The sequence below is a fragment of the Magnolia sinica genome, chromosome 5 (genome assembly GCF_029962835.1).
Source record: "Magnolia sinica isolate HGM2019 chromosome 5, MsV1, whole genome shotgun sequence".
NCBI classification, from domain to species: domain Eukaryota; kingdom Viridiplantae; phylum Streptophyta; class Magnoliopsida; order Magnoliales; family Magnoliaceae; genus Magnolia; species Magnolia sinica.
This window is the reverse complement of record NC_080577.1, coordinates 63713088-63733677: the sequence shown is the minus strand read 5'-3', so window position 1 is coordinate 63733677 and position 20590 is coordinate 63713088. Positions and strand designations below refer to the sequence as shown.

At 39.3% G+C, this 20590-nt stretch overlaps 1 non-coding gene and 1 pseudogene across 1 annotated transcript; one reads left to right on the top strand and one right to left on the bottom strand.

The window, feature by feature from the left end:
* Nucleotides 1-2262: 2262 nt before the first annotated feature.
* Nucleotides 2263-20479, bottom strand: LOC131247058 (uncharacterized; annotated as a pseudogene).
* LOC131247632 (small nucleolar RNA R71) lies at nt 13336-13441 on the top strand. Its single transcript, XR_009171908.1, has one exon. It is a non-coding gene; the product is annotated as a small nucleolar RNA R71 (small nucleolar RNA).
* Nucleotides 20480-20590: the final 111 nt, after the last annotated feature.

Genomic DNA, 20590 nt, shown 5'->3' with positions numbered 1-20590 from the left:
GCTTATTACGAGTTAAATGGACAAAAAAAATCCTCCTTGTAGGATCCCAGGATCGGAATCTAGCGTATAGGCACTAGAGCCGAGAATGGGATACTACGGAGGCTGTCGGCACCAGATTCGGCGATCGGGAATTTTGTGAGCCCGGTTTCCGAGTTTAGGGCGTGACAATCCTAGAAGCCCTATGATCTCATGTGTAGTAGGAAACTTCCTGGTTGATAAATCACTTTTAGACCTTGGGGCTAGTGTTAATCCGATACTATACTCGATATACGAGCAATTAGGCCTTGGTGATTTGAAACCCACTAAAACAACATTACAATTAGCTGACCGCTCGATTAGAATACCAAGAGGTATGGTAGAAGATGTATTGATCCAAGTTGATAGATTCTACTACTCGGTAGATTTCATCGTGTTAGATGCATACCCGGTTACAAATGTGGGCACTCAAATTCCTGTCATATTAGGCCAACCATTCCTAGCCACTGCTAATGCTATTATTAATTTTCAGAATGGAATTATGAAGATATCTTTTGGGAATATGACTGTAGAATTGAATGTGTTTAACTTGCACAAACCACAAGAGGATGAGGACATGATTTATGAGGTGAACTTGATTGAAACATTTGAAGAAGAAGAGCCTCTTTCAATTGAAACTCCTAAATCACTGGAAGTCTACTTGGCACACTTTGTGGATTCAAACGATCCCATGATACAAGACAAAGTGGATGCCTTGCGGGATTGTGTCCCGGTGCCTAATATTGGCCAGAAAGTTGATAACACTCCTTCCACTAACACTGAATTCTTACCATTACAGGTGGAGGAGATGCTTTCTAAAGAAGTCTAAGACTTTGAATTTTAAAGAGACCACGGTGAACAAATTTTCTGTTATTCAATTGTTTATGGTCTCTTATTCACCGCAACCCACTAACATTGAATATTTTTCTACCACAGGTAAAACATACACTCTTTGGACATCCCAAGATGTAAAGAATAAATTCTTTGATGAGGTGCTTAGATTTCTCTAGCCGATGATGGTCCAAAACATCCAAACTAACTCCAAAGTAGGTTTCTGGATGATCTTTTTGAAAACTTTGTTGAGAAATCTATTAAGACACTTGAGGAAGAACCATTACCTTTAGATAATTGTTAGATTGGGATTAGATTTCTTGCTTTCCTAGGATTAGGATAGTTGTTTTAATTTGTATTTAGTCTTCTTACTAACCCATTTACATGTTAAGAACTTTAGACAAGCTTCAAATCTCCTTCTTCAGGTATTATCTTCCCATCACTTCCCATTTCTTTTCATTGTCTCATGTGCATTGTATGCTCATATCTTTTACATTGAGGACAATGTAGATTTTGGGTTAAGGGGTGTGAATTAGGTAAACTAATTAACATTTGCTTAGTCTTCGAGCAAAAATTTTGAAAATTTTCAATTTTTCAAATCAAAAACCTATTTGGAAAGCGATAGTTTGTGCACTTAAGAATGTTTTTAGTATGATGATAAGATGGAAATTGAATTTTGAATTGTTGGAGTTTGATCAACTAAGTAGACTATCACTTAAGTTCTTTCATTTAATTGATTAGGAGGAAGTTTGATTATCATATTAATCTAAATCACAAGACACGTTCAATTTGCTTTCTTGGAATATGCTAGAATTTCTGAGTGTTAGTATGAGTATTATTAATCAGACTAGAAAAGTTTGAAAAAGAATAAAATTTTGAAAAGAATAAAGAAGAAAAGAAAGAATGAATAAATGTGACCGTCGATAAAAAAATTAAAAACTAGAAAAAGAAGAAAAATGGGATAAGTTAGGAATCAACACTTGACTATTCAATTAATCTTGAGGTGATAAGCATTACTAACATTATGAAACGATAGTGTTTTAATGGAAAGAAAGTTGGAATTCACTGAGAACATTGAGAAACTTGATATATGAACTTATGCTCCTGATTAATTGATAAAGTGAAATTGTAGTAATGACCGCTTTAATAGAAGTAGGAATAGGTCAAAGTGTCCTAGAGGGGGGTTGAATAGGACTTTATAAAATTTTATGATAATTTAAAATCCCATTAACCTAATCTTGATCTAATATGGAACTATCAAGATATTTTCAATTTAACTCTATTGGCTTCCAAGCCAAATAGAGGATCCAATCACAAGACTATTCAATATTTAATAAATATATAAACTTAATCTATGATGGATTAACTATGTGACTGTGTGTGGGATGTGATTCTTATCAGTTCTAAATAATCACATTAACATGCTTCATGAGAACATTCAAAGTAAACATAATGAAGTAATATGCAAATAACAATCCCAAACAAAGACATTTATAGTGGTTCGGCTACGTGCCTACTCCACTCCCGGCGGACGCACTCAACCCTCGAGTGTACCAGATTTCACTAACAGAGGTTTTAAATCAGGTTCACCTCTAACCTTTACAACCTATACAAGATTGACTCTAAGACCTACATAAGGTACCTAAACGTGCCTACACAAAGGCACACTTTTATGCCCTACACAAGAGCAAAAGATCCACACAAGGAACCTAGGATTTTAGGCCACACAGGCCAAGGATCTACGCAAGGAACTTAAGTTTTAGGCCACATAGGCCAAGGATCCACACAAGGAACCTAGAGTTTATACCCTACACAAGTGCAAAGGTCAACACACAGCACCCACACGTACCCTCCCGTCGGATGCCTCTTATGAGCACTTGAAAGGGGTGAGAAGCACCTGTGATCCAAACCTACACAAGGAATGATCAACAGGGTCTATGAACTCTAATGACTTACAGATAAGTAGGTGAGCCCCGTTAAGCACGTTGATGAAGATCTCCTCCTTGATGATGAAGATTCTTCAGCTCCCTTGATCCGCGATACTCGATGATGTTCCAATAAAGGCAACGGGTTCGGTCAAGGTTATCTTGGAATCTATTCTAATAAATATTACCTATTAAAGCGATGGAGAGATTCCAAGTTGGTTAAGCATTCAAGGGATCCCAGCTCAATGATTTTCCATTAAGGTGATAGTTGGAAGATCCTTAAATAAGAAAGTTGATTCACCAATCCACTCTATTTAATATCATTATTGAGGGTGGATTGAAGGATGAACTCCCTATGAGAAAAAGGGCTTAGGGTAGGTGATATGCAGTTACTCTCTCAAAGCACTTTCTCTTTTTCTTAATACAGCAACCAAAGGCAAGCTTCCCTTATATAGGAAAAAAGATCCAACAGTAATAAAGACGTCAATTTCTGACTGAGTTTGATATCATTGGACCTACTTTGATGTCATCGAACCTATACTTTCGATTCCATCTAATTAAGGTTTAATAATACGAACTCAACTGATGTATATACCTGGACCTTTATGACGGAGGATTGACGTCATCGAACATTCGTCGATGTTATTAAATTTTGAATTTCGATATAATCGATAGTGGTTTTGATACATCGATCTTTTCAATGAATATTTTAAGAAAGCTTGTTAGACATGTACAGGCTGGATTCAATGTCATCGAGCCTACTTCGATATTATCGGATTTCAAATGTTGATGATATCGAACCCTAGTTCGATACATCGATCTTTTCAGAAGATTTTCCTTGAGAGATTGTTGGACATTCCTTTGTCTAAAATCAATGTCATCGACATAGTTTCGATATGATCGATATTTGAATTTCGATGTTATCAAAGGTAGCTCGATTCTTCGATCATATCCAGATGATTTTCCTATCAAACTTGCTGGTCATGACTTGTTCGAATTCGAAGATATTGAATCTCCCTCGATGTCATCGGGATTTGAATTCCGATGTTATCGAGGCTCTTTTCAAGTTATCGAAGAAAGTCTCAATTTATCTTTGAAGCTTGCTGGACACAGACTAGCCTAAATTCGATGATATCAACCCTTGCTCGATGTCATCGGAATTTGAATTCTGATGTCATCGAAGCTCGGTCAATTCATCGGGAATATTATCCAAATATCATTTTGGTTGTTGGACATGAAAAACCTCAATTCAATGTTATCGAGGATATATCAATGTTATCGAAAACATGTGTTCGATATCATCAATGTAATCCCAATACATCGAAGAAAGTTGAAAACTTAGAGAATTTTCCTATTTGTAAAATCAGTTTTCATACTTATACTCCTATATTGTTCTAAGCTTTTTAAGGATTTATATATTTGGGTGTTTTGGGACATGGGATGTGAGGCTAGTTTACCTATGATGAGCTCTGAACACACATCCGGTTGAGGCAATGTCTTGAACGATCTTCATATAGGGCCCACTTGACTCATTGACTCAACACTCACGCTAATTGATAAACTAGGGCACTTTCATAAAGAACTTATTTAATTGATTGCTCGTGTGATTGGGCTCTAAGTTTTTAAAATTTCACTCTCACTTCTTTGGATTATACTCATTCATACTTGATTACACAAAAGATTATTTTTTTAATGTGGTTTAAACATTGAGAATTGAGGATTTCTTCACACATGTTTTACTCGGGACTAGCAAAATGCTGGTTGGGGGTGTGTTGGGTGTCAAATATTGCATATTTCCCCCTAGCATTTCATGGTTTTATAAACATGATAGTGCTTAATCGATCTAATTATGCATGTTTTCATGTGCAAGGTGATTTCGAGAGCTTAAGGTGAAATTGATGCCAAAATGAAGATTTATGCTTTAAAAATTACTAAATGAAGATTTGGAAGTAATTAATGAAGAATTCAAAGATTTGAAGTGAAGAAAATGAATCCTGAAATTGGCCTGAAAAAAGAACATATTCCTAAAATTGTCCTAAAAAAACATAATCTGAAATTCTGAGTCTAAAGCTTGTCCTGAAATAGACTTTCGGTCCGACTGGAGTGCAATTTTGGTCGGACCGAAATCGGGCAAAACAGTCTAGTGAGAAGAAGAATTTTCAGCCTTAATTTGGTTCGACCGAAATCACTCATAATTGTCAAATGAGAGAGTGAGATTTTCAGCTTTAACTCGATCCGACCGAAGTCATCTTCGATCAGACCAAAATCGCGTAGAATTGTCCAATGAGATAGTGAGATTTTCAGCTTTAATTTGGTCCAACTGAAGTGTAACTTTTTGCATAAATTTGAGGTGGTTACAAAGTCAGTTCAAGCAAATACTATAAATATGGGTCTTTTAATTATTTATAGGCACGAATTAGGGTTCAAGGAGTAGAGCCAAAGGGTGGAGCAGCCTACTAAGAGTTTTTCTTCCTCTTCCTTAGTTTATTTTCATGTTTTGTTTAAGAGTTTTTAGTTCAATCATGTCTATTGTTAACTAAACCTCTTAGATAGGGCTAGGAGGTGAAGCTTGTAGCATGTTGGGATGTTTATTTTGCTTCGATTCTTGTTTGTGTTGAACTTCATTGAATTCTAGTTTGATATTAAAGGAATATTTTCAGTTTTCTATGATTTATTATGACTCAAATTACAATAGATTTTGTGATAGTTTTGGATATCTTCTTTTCCTGTTTTGTGGTTGTGAGATTGGTAAATCCTGTTATTCACCATCGTCTCCTGGGCATGGTAGGGTGATGGAATCCCTTCCAATCATTACAATACTCTTCCATTGAGAAATAGGTCAATGAAAAGTTCAGATTTGATTTAAATTGCTTTATCTTCCAATCGGATAGGATAGGACTCCAATTCCAATTATATTCCTTGAATCAAGTAAGGTAGTATCTTGATAGCTACAAGTGGATTCTTGGCACCCTAGTTCCCACCTTTCAATTGATAGTTTTTTAATCAACATAATTCACAATTACTCTCTTTTATTTCAGATTTAGGTTTAGATCTTCTTCTAGTTTTACTTCTAATTATTTTCAAAATATGCACAAGTTTAGTCCCTGTGGATTTGACCTTGGTCTCACCGAGTTATTACTACATCGCGACCCTACAATTGGGGTTGTGAACAGTGAACTATCTCAATGAAAGTTCAGATTGTGCTTGAATAATTTATCTTCCTCTAGATAGGATAAGAGTCCAATTCCAGTTGTGTTTCTTGAATCAAGTAAGGTAGTATCTTGATAGCTACGAGTGGATACTTGGCACTCTAGTTCCCACCTTTTAATTGATAGTTTAAGTCAACATTATTGACAATTACTCTCCTTTTATTCCAGATTTAGGTTTAAATTTTGTTCTAGTTCTACTTCTAGTTATTTTCAGAGTACGTACAAGTTTAGTCCTTGTGCATTCGACCTCGATCTCACCGAGTTATTACTACATCATGACCTTGCACTTGGGGTAGTGAACAAGTTTTTGGCGCCGTTGCCAGGGACTACGGCTGCATTTTTCTGGGATTAATTAGTATTAAAATTAGGTTAAGATTATGGTTAATTTTTCTGATATGCTTTTAGGTTAGGATTTTTCTAAAAAAATTTTTAGAAACTAACATTATTTTTGTTTTGTAGGATCTTAACATAGTAACTCTAATTGGGTAACTTCTCTCCAACTCTCTCTTATATTTTTAGATTTCTTATTTGCTGTAGATTTTAGTTTTCTTTTTCTTAGGTTTTAGTTATTTAGAATTTGAAGGCTGTAAATGTTTCATGCCCAAGTGGGTTCGTGACAGCACTTTTCGTCTCTTAAGTGAAGGAGGATTAGTCGAAGGGTTACCTATCCATCACCAGATTAGACACCACTTGAGATCCTTTGAATTAATCAAAGTTATGACTGTAAATGCACCTCAACATCGAGTTGAAGAAGTTGAAGATTGGAATGAGGTGCATCATGCACCCCCGCCTCGTACTCTATGAGATTATTTACAACCGACGGGGGTGAGTACACCTTCTTGCATGATATTCCCATTGAATGCAGGAAACATGGATGTTAAACCAGGGGTAATTCAACTCCTTCCTAAGTTTCATGGACTAGAATCTAAAATTTCATACTTGCACATCAAAGAGTTTAATGAGATAGTCGCCACATTACACTTCCCAAACGTGTCTGAAGACACAATGCGACTCGAATTGTTTCCTTCTCACTGAAGGAGAAGGCTAAGACGTGGATGCACTCCTTAAAGCCAAGATCCATCGGCATATGGGCCGAGATGACCCGGGAATTTCTTAAAAAGTTTTTCCCACTTCATAAAACTAACATTTTAAGGAAGGCAATCATGAACTTCGCCCGAAAAGAGGAAAAGACATTCTTCTAATACTGGGAAAGGTTCAAGGATCTTACGAACTCCTGTCCACATTGTGGCTACGAAATATGGTGCACAATAAACTTTTTCTATAACAGATTATCTTTACCAATGAGTCAGTTCATAGAGATAATGTGTAATGGTGAATTCATGAACAAGGTGGCCGATGATGCATGAGATTACCTTGATCAATTAGCAGAAAATGCGCAATCATGGGACACCTCCCCAAGACCCACCACTTCTAAGCCTACTCAATCAAAAGAAAGGGGAGGAATTTATATTTTAAAAGAGGAAGACAATATGGCAGATCTCATAAGAAAAGTCGAGGCCATGGAACTTAAGAAGGAAGAACCTATCAAACCTGATAGAGCTGCAAAAGTTGTTTGTGGTATTTGTGCTTGTAACATACATACAACTGATGTTTTGTTTAAACCAACACGATTTAAATGATATTTAAACTCGCAAGTATACGAATCAGATGCAGATACGGTACGTATTACGAAATCGTTCCCACGAGGACTGGTCGTCACAATTCAAATCTATGACTCTCCTTAACTAATCCAACAGATAATGGAATGAACTACTAAGCACAATTTTAGGGAAACAAAACAATTAAGAACAGGGAAGAAAATTCAATTAGAAAGAGAGCACTAGGACTTTCGAATCCACCCCTAATTATCCTAACCCTTGTTTTGTCTGTTGATTCACCTTGATCTAGATTGATACCACTTAAATAGAGAAAGCACAATCTGTGTCCTTAATCGGGCATACAGACTGTCTAATTCCTTTAAGCAATGCCATGAATGACATATCCCATATCCTTGGTCGGGCATAAGGGATGTACAATTCATTAAAGCATCCTGTTTCTTCCTCTATAGGAAACTTGTTCTTGATCAGACACAAGCACCTATAATAAGCATCCAAACAACATCCATATATATACTTTGGTCAAGTTCATAGATGGAGAAGTATAGAATTTAAACCCATAAAGCCCACTTAAAGAAAGAAACAAATTAATTGAAATTCAAAGTAAATCAACCAATACAAGAGCTAATCAAATTAGGGCTTCATCTCAGCCCTAGCCGAGAGATTAGTGACCCATAAAATCCATAAAAATATTAAATAAAATTCATAAAAAACGTCAAACCAAACAATCTCTCTCTCTCTTCTTTCTTGTTTTCTTCTCTTTCTTCTCTCCTTGCTCCAAGTTATTTCCTCTGGTTCTCAATGTCTTTCCCACGTCCAAAACTCCCCTTTTATAGCCGATGATCGGTGGCAGAGTCGTAGAAGGACTCGGAGTACAAATTCTCGCAGCCGTGATCGGTGGGCCCCACAGAGGTATTTTCTGGAAAATCCACCCCGTCCATTGGATTCAGAACGAAATTTCAGTCAAGAATGGGTGGTTTTGAAGGTCCATTAGCGCGGCCCACAGAAGAAATCTCAAAAAACTCAGTTTTGAACGTCCCAGGGCAGTCTACTTTTGGCCTCTGTACCGCACATGTGTGTACGCATGGGCGAGGAATATCAACATGCTTTTGAAGCTCTCGAAGCCCTCTACACGATGGACGGATCAGATCTTCTGGAAGGTTGACGAGTGGGGCCCACTAATTTCCGCAAAAACTGGCAGCGTCCCTGCGTTTCGCGGACGCCAAACCGACGCTGCGATGATGGTTGGGTCCATTATTGAACTTTTCACAGGAATCCACGTCGTCCATTGGTTTCAGCCCGAAAAATCAGTAGGAATTGACTGGTTTTGGGGTGGATTCGGTGCAGCCCACGTGGCTTTCTGTCTTGCCGTCCATCCTGCGTTTGTACGGTTAAAAACCGATCTATGCTATCATTTGAAGTTTTTGCCACCTAGGCAATGCTAATGGTCTTCATGTAACCCTGATGAACGGCCTGGATCATGCATTTGGGTAATGTGTGGGGCCCACAATTGAGGACAGCCGTCGGTAACGAAGACGCCTCGGGTCAGCGCTTGCGCTGACCCTTCAACCGTCCGGTGTAGCGCCAGCGCACGTGCACTTTATGCACGTGCTCACGCATGTGGGGCCCAATGTAATGTTTGTGGGAAATCTGCACCGTCCATCCTTTCCTTCATATAATTCCAACCGCCAAAACCAAGTTTGAGGCAGTTCCAAATATCAGGTGGGCCCCAAAGTGAAGATTAATGGGCTGATCTGTCCGTTGGACCACTTCCCGAGATCCTCAATGACTGAAATTTAATATGTACGGTTAATTTATGGTCCCCATCACTTGTATGAAGTTTCGAGTTAATCTGATGGTGGAAACCATATGATCTTGCATTCTGGACGTCCTTCGGACCCCTTTGGCTTGCTTTCCTCAAATCCCAGGCGTGTAAAATCTTCACTATTGGTTTTCTGGAATCTATCCCGTGCTCTGGTAATTTTGGAGTGCTAAATCCATGTTTTTAACAACATCTTTCAATACACACTCCTGATTTCATCCTATAATAAAAACACGAGTAAAATCTGGCATTAAACATTATCATTAGGTAATAATTGGGGTCTGATATGCAATATTCGATACTCATCACAACCCCCAACCAGCATTTTGCTAGTCCCGAGCAAAACATGCGAAAAATAATTTTAGAAATAAAAGACGATTCCTGTAAACTCAAGTGACTTGTGAACAGATAGCTGAGATGTGAAAATTCTAAGATTCATGAATGGTAAGTAGAATTTTCTCCTGAAATCAAGCTCACAGTAAACTTCATAATCAAGTTCAACATATTAATCCATTAATTAGAACATTCCTAAACATTGAGTTCCACAGGTGTATAGTATAATCTCAGCTTACAATCATTAAGAGTTCCAATAATTAATTTCATGCTAAAATTGGTAATTAACAACAGAATTCCTGACAACCAACACTAGCATTTTAGATCAACCTTTCAGCCTTCATTTTTTTTTTTGATTTTCTTTATGAACAGTACGCCAAGGAAGGGAATCAAATCCTCACCTACAGGGAGCAAACCTATGGTGAAAACTCGTCGCCTCATTTTTTTTATAAGTCAACTATGGAGAATCAAATCTACACCTATAGGGAGCAAACCTATGGTGAAGATTATGTGACTTAGCCTTTTAATTCTTCTTTTTACCAAGTTAATCATTCAGTTATCGAACCAAAACTTAATGTGCAAGCGAGATGTGATATGTGAAATCATGACTCAATCAATGTTTACAACGTCTAATCATGGATTAACAATTCAAAATTGACTGTGAAATCAAGCAGATGGCCGAATCCAAGAGTCATTAGTTACCAACATCATGTATCTTATAATGTTAAAATCACAACTATCCTTCAAAATCACTTTGAATTCAATAGAAATTTAGAAAAAATTTTAAAAATTTCACAAATTTTGCTCAAGACTAAGAAAATACTGATTAGGTACCCTAATCTCCCACCCCAACCTAAAATCTACATTGTCCTCAATGTAAAAGAAATAAACAAGCAATGCACATGGGACAACGAGAATAAAAGAGGAGTGATGAAAAGATAATACCTGGATGGAGAATCAAGAAGCTTTCTCAAAATTTGTGAAAAATTTCAACGTAAAAGCGAGTTAGCACAAGAGAGAAATCAACATAAATAAAAATAACAAAAAGAAAAACAAAAGAAGATCCTACCTATACCACTTTCGCAGGTGCTCTCGATTGCATTTAGCGCATGCAACAAGCCTTTAAACCCCTAGGTTACCCCTAGTGGACGAGTTGTAGTCTCGTGAGGGTTTGCAGTAATGTTACCCACAAACATTGAACTAATGAATGAGAAAAGTGAAATGGAATGAAAATTTGGGTTGCCTCCCATGAGCGCTAAGTTTAACGTCTTCAGCCAGACAAGAACGGACCATGAATGAAATAATCTTTATAACCAGGGTCCGCTAAAGAAATTACCTCAACACTTTCATTAACCGATCCCAGACAAGTGATGTGAGTTCCCATGAACTGTGCTATCTGAAATAAGACAACTGACACTGTCGTCAAATAATTTAAGGACTTCTGCTCGAACGACTTCTTCTATGTTAGGATCACGCTTCATTTGCATGTTATGCGATATTACCACAGCATGATCCATCCATACAATGGGGCATACTCCCTGGATTTTTTCTATCTTCCGTTCAATTGCTGCCTTATATGCTCTAAGAACATTAAGCAGCCTGCTCGCCTTTGTCTTCTCAGAGTTACAAACTGTGCTGTCAGGAAGAGTCTCAGAGGGATGAAGAGGTTCCACTTTCGCTCTCCATTTTTCAGTCTCCAATATAGGAGTAGAGTCGAGCAATGCATTGACTTCATGGATGGGACTATCAATGTCAAAATCCATGCCCGATTGTGCTAAGCAGGTCTCAAGAGGATCTTCAAAAAATATACAGAAGGAGTCCTGCACAAGGCTCTCGATCATGTCCACTTCAAATATGTCATCCAAATCTGAGGATTATTGTCCTGCATTAAAAACATTGAGTTTAATATTTATGTTACCAAAGGACAATTTCATAACTCCATTCCTGCAATTGATAATAGCATTAGATGTGGCCAAAAATGGACGACCCAAAATGACTGGGATCTGACTATGAAGATTCTGGACAGGTTGAGTATCTATAACTATGAAATCCACTGGAAAATAAAATTTATCAACCTGGATTAACACATCTTCAATAACACCCCGGGGCACCTTGACAGATCTATCGGCTAGTTGTAATGTTACCTTAGTCGGTTTCAACTCACCAAGTCCTAGCTGCTCATAAACCGAATATGGTAACAAATTGACACTCGCCCCTAAATCAAGTAATGCCTTCCCGATCTTATGATCTCCTATGCCGCAAGAAATGGTGGGAGCTCCTGGATCCCTAAATTTAGGAGGGGTGTTATGTTGAATCATGGAGCTGAGCTGCTCTGCAAGGAAGACTTTCTTATGAACATTCTGCTTACGCTTTTGAGTGCATAAATATTTAAGAAACTTAGCGTAAGCAGGGACTTGCTTGATAGCGTCAAGCAACGGGATGTTGACTTGCACTTTTTGAAACACATCCAAGATTTCATCAAAGTTATTTCTTTTCTTTATTGGTGCCAGACGTTGAGGAAAGGGTGCTTTGGGCACATAAGGTGGCACATTAGTTGCTCTTGGAGAGTCAGAGAGCTTTTGGACTTTGGATGCATTGGTATGGCTCTCTGCTTCATCTTGATCTTCTGTTTTAGAATTTGATTCATCCCCAGGCATCTCTATTTTGTTATCAATCTGCTTGCCTGACCTAAGGGTAGTGATCGATTTGGCCTGTTCATGATATTGCCCTTGGTTGGAATTAGAGCCAATCTCATACTGTCCCTTTGGATTAGCCTCAGGTTGGCTAGGGAACTTGCCCTTCTCTCTCTCACTCAATGTGATAGCTAGTTGACCCATTTGTACTTCCAGCTTGGCAATGGATTGTGCATTTGCATGTAAGCTTTGCTGGTTGGCCAGTAAGGTTTGTTGGGTGTCTTTTTGGAATTGGAGAGAACTCTGCATGAAAAGATGGAGTGTATCCTCAAGAGATGGTTTCCTTGATTGTGTAGGCAGTTGTTGATATTGTGGAAACTGTCGAGGTTGTTGACTGCCAACTTGGAGGTGCGGTTGCATGGGAGGATTTCCAGATGGTCCTCCTTGTTGTGGTCCTTTTTTCCAAGAGAAATTTGGATGTCTAGCCCACCCTGGGTTGTATGTGTTCGAGTAAAGATCATTCCCATTTTTGAAAAGTGTTCATAGCATGAACTTGTTCAGAGAAAAGTTCTGGGTGCTGCACCAGATGGACAAGACTGCATAGGATGGGCAGGACTAGAACATGTGGCATATGCCTCGACTTGAGCTGTTTGTGGTGGTCCATTATTTAATACCAGAGCATCAACTTTCTTTGTCAGGTTATCAAGCTTGGCGCTCAGCTCTGGCATGACTCCTATCTCATATATACCACCTCTCTTTTGTAGTTGGGGACTTCTGTCACCTCTATTTGAATAATCCCATTGCTGTGAATTTTCGCACAAGGTTTCAAAGAAGTTCCACGCTTCGACATCACTTTTGGTCATGAATGACCCTCCACTGGTGGCATCAACCATGCGACGGTTCTGTGGTGTCAGACCGTCATAGAAGTATTGAACTTGTTGCCACTTCTCAAAACCATGGTGAGGACATTTAAGAAGCAAGTCCTTCCTCTTTCCCAACATTCATGAAAGTGCTCGCCCTCTTTTTGTGTGAAGTTAGTAATTTCTCTACGGAGGGCATTGGTTTTGTGAACGGGGAAGAACTTGTTTAAGAACTTCTTAGACAGTTGGTCCCATGTAGTGATAGATCCAACTTCTAGAGAATTCAACCATGCTTTCGCCTTATCCTTCAAAGAAAAAGGAAACAGGCGTAGGCGGATCGAATTGTCTGAGAAGTTTTAGAACTTAAAGGTGGAGCAAATGTTTAAGAATTCTTTCACATGATGATATGGGTCCTTCTTGTCCAATCCATAAAAGGATGGCAACAATTGTATGACTCCAGGTTTAAGTTCAAAGTGTGCTGCCGTAGTGGTTGGCAACACTATACATGAAGGCGCATTAAATTGGACAGGAGCTGAATAATCTTTGAGAGCTTTAACTTCAGTCTCATTCGCCATTTCAACAGGATTATTTCTCAATCTTTCACGAATTGTTCTTTCAATCTCAAGATCAAACGGTGCTAGTTCTATATTCAGAGATCTACGTCCTAGCATAAACTATGTTATTGCAATGTAAGAAAGAAAACTAAACTAAGAAGCAACCTAAGAGAAATAAAACTAGACCTAGGAACTATGAGATTCTAAAACAAGTTAAAACTATGTAAATAAGAATGGGAAGAAAGAACCCGGAAAAGGAGATGATTGATGTCTGAAGAATAGGGAGCTCCTCCTTCACTTCCAATTTGGAGATCTATGTTAGAATCTAACTTAGAAATTTATGTCAGGATCCTACAAAACAGGAAATAGGTTAGTTTCTAAAATCAAGAAAAGAACTCTAAGTTAGAAAAAATCCTAAGCTATGAATTATGATAAGAGAGAATCCCAAATTCAATTTGGAACGAAACAGTCCCAGGCAACGGCGCCAAAAACTTGATGTTTTGTTTAAATCAACACGATTTAAATGATATTTAAACTCGCAAGTATACGAATCAGATGCAGATACGGTACGTATTACGAGATCGTTCCCACGAGGACTGGTCGTTACAATTCAAATCTATGACTCTCCTTAACTAATCCAACAGATAATGGAATGAACTACTAAGCACAATTTTAAGGAAACAAAACAACTAAGAACAGGGAAGAAAATTCAATCAGAAAGAGAGCACTAGGACTTTCGAATCCACCCCTAATTATCCTAACCCTTGTTTTGTCTGTTGATTCACCTTGATCTAGATTGATACCACTTAAATAGAGAAAGCACAATCTGTGTCCTTAATCGGGCATACAGACTGTCTAATTCCTTTAAGCAATGCCATGAATGACATATCCCATATCCTTGGTCGGGCATAAGGGATGTACAATTCATTAAAGCATCCTGTTTCTTCCTCTATAGGAAACCTGTTCTTGATCAGACACAAGCACCTATAATAAGCATCCAAACAACATCCATATATATACTTTGGTCAAGTTCATAGATGGAGAAGTATAGAATTTAAACCCATAAAGCCCACTTAAAGAAAGAAACAAATTAATTGAAATTCAAAGTAAATCAACCAATACAAGAGCTAATCAAATTAGGGGCTTCATCTCAGCCCTAGCTGAGAGATTAGTGACCCATAAAATCCATAAAAAATATTAAATAAATGTAACGCCCTGAAATTCGGGGGTCGAGCATAACTCAGCTCCCGAGTTCCAAAACATCACTTATGCAACATATTTAATGATGAATGTATGTTGACTGTATTAGTGCATAAAACATGGAATAGATTAAGCCAAAACACAGATATGATTCAGGGATAAGTGAATAAAGCAAGCGGAAGACTTATAATAAAATATGTGTACAAGTGTAATCCCTGAATTACATATATAACCAGATCGTGTAAAAGTGTTATTTAACAAAATTATAAGTATCAAATTACATCAGTTCAGTCCCCAAAAATATCCCAGAAAATCCCACGCATCAGACCGAGGCTCGCTAGAACCCGTCTGAAAACTGCATATAGGAGAAGGCAGCCTCGTCGTCATCCAGCTCCCGCTCTGCCTCAGACGTCGCATCCACATCTGCAACATCAGGGCCTAAGACAGAGTCTGGTGGGTGTGTAACACCGCCCCAGAAACGTGGGAGTGAGTGATCAACTCAGTGGAACAATAAGGCACTGGTTAACATGTTATCAGTTCAATCAAACAGTAATGATAAAGCGGGACAATTAAATAAATCCTAAGTACTCTTATTAATGCAAGTATGAATGCGGTATGATGCGTGCCCTCACGCGTACACCCTCAGCGTCTTCATCTTACGTTACGCATGACATCGCCTCAAAGTGCGCCACATCTACAAAGCACATGCAAATGCGGTGCATGGATATGATTACCAAGTTGTTATTAGTCCATTTCACACAACAGGATTGGGAAGCTAAGATACCTTCCTCATATCACCATCCAAACAGTGATCCATACTAGGGTCGTCAATCCTAGATATCTCATACGATCATATAGTTGAGGTCGTAGCAAAGGGCTCGTCACCAATCAATGCACGTCTTTCATGCCCTTACTACCACAGATCGGCTCGTCACCTCCTTGCGGTATCCAGGTATGCTCGAGGTCACTACAAAGGGCTCGTCACCAATCAATGTAGGCCGACAGCACGAATATAGTATCCCATACCACCATAATCGGCTCACGAGTTAAGTTACTTACTGGTCACTATGGGGAGGCTCCTCACCCCAGCGTAGGCCGACAGCTCGACCACGGTGTCCCATACCACCATGTCCTGCTCATGAGTCTTAGCGGATCAGGTACCATGGTTATTAGGATTTCACTGGTAAGTTCGGTACCCTAGATTCAAGCAGTAGCGTCCATACATGGTTAACATACATCGGACAATCGGGTTACTTGACGAACTCGACTAGCACGAGCGCACGTTGAATTGAACGACATAGAGTGCGCAAACACTCCGCGTGGCCAAACCACTGCCGCCAACTCTAATACGGCTCGGGTTCGTCTAATACGTCCTACGTGGCGAAAGCAATCTCAACCACGAATATAGGGTCAATTACCGATCTCCTGGACTAAGGCATAGTCCCAAATATCCTACACTACTACAGATATTCATATGGAATGTAAAACAGTAATGGAACAATAACTCAAATCATGGCACAAACGCATCTGAAGAATATCAACTTAACATAAATGTAAGCATAGGAGATGCTTGAATTTAAATAACTTGAAAGGTAACTGCATAAAGGAAAACATGCGCATCAATAGGAGTATTGAGAATCACTTCTCAACGCCCACAATTAGTGTAATCAGTTACACTTAGATCATTCATGCATTTCTACAAACACTTAGCATACAAGGAACAACATACATGACGTATGTTGGAATACATGCACTTAGACAATTCCTTTTACCAAGGAGTTGTCATACATGCATCTAGCATACATACATGACAAATAATCATGGCAAACACAAGTGCGTATTTTATACGTATACGGTACTTTATAAATACACTTAGAATACACAAATCTCAATATAGCACATGCATATCAGGAAAGCAATGTAAACATAACATTTGACATGTGAAATCTCATCCATAACAAGAATAAACCACTAACTGGGATTGAAAGCCTTGAAAACCATAACCTATACACTTAAAGTCCGCACCTTAAGCGAAGAAAGAACCGCCGAGCTGATTTAGACGAGTTGTCTTCGTCAACGGCGCTAGAATACCCTAAAATAAGGATAGAAATGAGATACAACAACACCAAGTCTAATCTAAGCTCTAACACAGGTTAGGGTTAGGTTAACTTACCCCAAAAGAACTCAGAATCGTCAGAGGAACGATTCAAAGTAAAGGTTCAAAGGTGAAGAAGAACAAGGAAGAATCAAGATGAATCACCAACCAATCTCTCTCACTAACTCTCTCTTTTCCACTCTCTTTCCAAGCTAGGGTTAGAGAAAATTCGTATGGAAATGAGAGCTAGGGTTTAAGGACTATATATAGGCCTTAAAATGATGGAAATAAACCCAGGGTCAAGGTATACTTAGGTTATAACCAAAGCACACCTTTCTCGATCCAACGAAGCACTTCTGGTGGGCCTATAACCACGAAAGGTCAGACTTAAGCTCCTTGACCATGGATCTAGGTCAGGCTGAGTTTTCATACTGACCGGCTCTTCAGATCAGCGTGGCGGACCACACTCAATTCAACGGTCACCGAATCTCGATCATGTCCACAAGCACTAGGATATGCATGGGCCACATCCTGATCGGAGGGTGAAATTGGGTCGAAATCCAACGGATTGAGAATGCTTAAAATCGTCGCGCAAGCACCACTGATTTCAATAAAAGCTTAATAAATTCCAACCGTTCTCACACTCTTCACTCCGAGCTCAACCAAATCGACCCAGAACATCAGATCGACTTGATTTTCGAGGTGAAGATCAAGCCCAACTCGGTGACCGCAACAGCCTAAGATCATCGCTATCGGACTTTCGACGCGCGGTCCAGATCCGATCCAGATCTTCCAAAAATTCCCCAGAACAACTGGATTTAGCGATGGATCCCAGATTTCAGAGTAACGTAGCGCTCACTAATCTACACGTTTAGAGCTATGCAGATACAATTTAAAGTGATTGATGCGGACTTCACAAGCAATCGAGTAAAGCACTAATTACTCCAAAACAACTACTTAAGGAAAGATTAACACAGAAATTCCAAGGTCGTTACAATAAAATTCATAAAAAAACATCAAACCAAACAATCTCTCTCTCTCTTCTTTCTTCTCTTTCTTCTCTTTCTTCTCTCCCTTGCTCCAGATCTGGAATCCCCTGGTTCTGAATGCCTTTCCCACGTCCAAAACTCCCCTTTTATAGCTGCTGGATGGCTGGGGTCGGTGGCAGAGTCGTAGAAGGACTTGGAGTACAAATTTTCGCAGCCGTGATCGGTGGGCCCCACAAAGGTATTTTCTAAAAAATCCACCCCGTCCATTGGATTCAGAACGAAATTTCAGTCAAGAATAGGTGGTTTTGAAGGTCCATTAGCGCGGCCCACAGAAGAAATCTCAAAAAACTCAGTTTTGAACGTCCCGGGGCAGTCTACTTTGGCCTCTGTACTGCACACGTGTGTACGCATGGGCGAGGAATATCAACATGATTTTGAAGCTCTCGAAGCCCTCTACACGATGGACGGATCAGATCTTCCGAAAGGTTGACGAGTGGGGCCCACTAATTTTCGCAAAAACTGGCAGCATCCGTGCGTTTCGCGGACGCCAAACCGACGCTACGATGATGGTTGGGTCCATTATTGGACTTTTCACAGGAATCCACGCCGTCCATTGGTTTCAGCTCGAAAAATCAGTAGGAATTGACTGGTTTTGGGGTGGATTCGGAACAGCCCACGTGGCTTTCTGTCTTGCCGTCCATCCTGCGTTTGTACGGTTTAAAAACTGATCTATGCTATCATTTGAAGTTTTTGCCACCTAGGCAATGCTAATGGTCTTCATGTAAACCTGATGAACGGCCCGGATCATGCATTTGGGTAATGTGTGGGGCCCACAACTGAGGACAGCCATCGGCAGCGTTAACGCTGGAAACGGCTGTGCCGTTTTCGACGAAGACGCCTCGGGTCAGCGCTTGCGCTGACCCTTCAACCGTACGGTGTAGCGCCAGCGCACGTGCACTTTATGCACGTGCTCAAGCATGTGGGGCCCAATGTAATGTTTGTGGGAAATCTGCACCGTCCATCCTTTCCTTCATATAATTTCAACCGCCAAAACCAAGTTTGAGGCAGTTCCAAATATCAGGTGGGCCCCAAAGTGAAGATTAATGGGCTGATCTGTCCGTTGGACCACTTCCCGAGATCCTCAATGGCTGAAATTTAATATGTACGGTTAATTTATGGCCCCCATCACATGTATGAAGTTTCGAGTTGATCGGATGGTGGAAACCATGTGATCTTGCATTCTGGACGTCCTTCGGGCCCCTTTGGCTTGCTTCCCTCAAATCCCAGGCGTGTAAAATCTTCACTATTGGTTTTCTGGAATCTATCACGTGCTCTGGTAATTTTGGAGTGCTAAATCCATATTTTTAACATCATCTTTCAATACACACTCCTATCATGTATTAAACATTATCCTGTAATAAAAACACGAGTAAAATCTGGCATTAAACATTATCATGTATGTAAAATCAGGAAATTACTGGGTCTGATATGCAATATTCGATACTCATCAACAACCAAAAATTATACTACTATTTCTGCTTTTCAAGAAATATTGAATGACAAATCAAATGCTATGAACAACTACCAAAGACCTTTCAGAGGACCCACCTCAAATACATACAACTCCAGCGGGAGGAACCATCCAAATTTCAGTTGGAGGAATGGACAAACGGCTAACCCACAAGAGACCCTTATGTAATTCTTAAATCAAAAGAGACCTTAAGAGGATACAGTTCAAAAATTCATGCAAAACCAAGAGCTATTCAACCAGAATATGGTATAAGCATCTAGGATCTCAAAACTACAATAGAAATGTTTGCATCGTCCATTCAAAGGATTGAGTCACACTTAACGAGTGGGAAGAAAGGAACGCTTCCAGCTCAACCCTTCCCCAATCTAAAATCGCAATGTGAAATTAATGTCTTAAGCTCTTCAAATCAAATGGAACAAGCAAAATATATCACCACTCTTAGGAGTGGAAAGACAATTGATAAATCTATTCTGGTGAGGGCTAAAAAGTCTAAGGATCCGGAAGAAGATAAGAATGATAGACCTAACATTACTCCACAAGAGGAAGAACTAGAATAAGTGTGTAAGCCAATTGCGACATTCCCTCAGCGGTTGATTGCACCAAAACCTCTAACTAACTCTCAGGATATTCTAGAGGTGCTTAAGAAAGTGAAGGTCATTATTCCTCTACTAGATATCATTAAACAAATCCCTTCATATGTCAAATTTTTAAAAGATCTATTCACTACTAAAAGACGGTGAAACATACAAAAGAAAGTCTTTTTGACAGAAAAAGTGAATGTCATCCTCAAGCAAAATGTGCCACAAAAATACAAGGATCCCGGTAGCCCAACTATCGGCGTAATTGGGAATCACAGGATTGAACATGCACTTCTTGACTTGGGGGCGAGTGTAAATCTAATCCCTTTCTTGGTTTATAAACAACTAGGTTTAGGTGAATTAAAACCGACCCGGACCATGTTACAACTTGCTAATCGA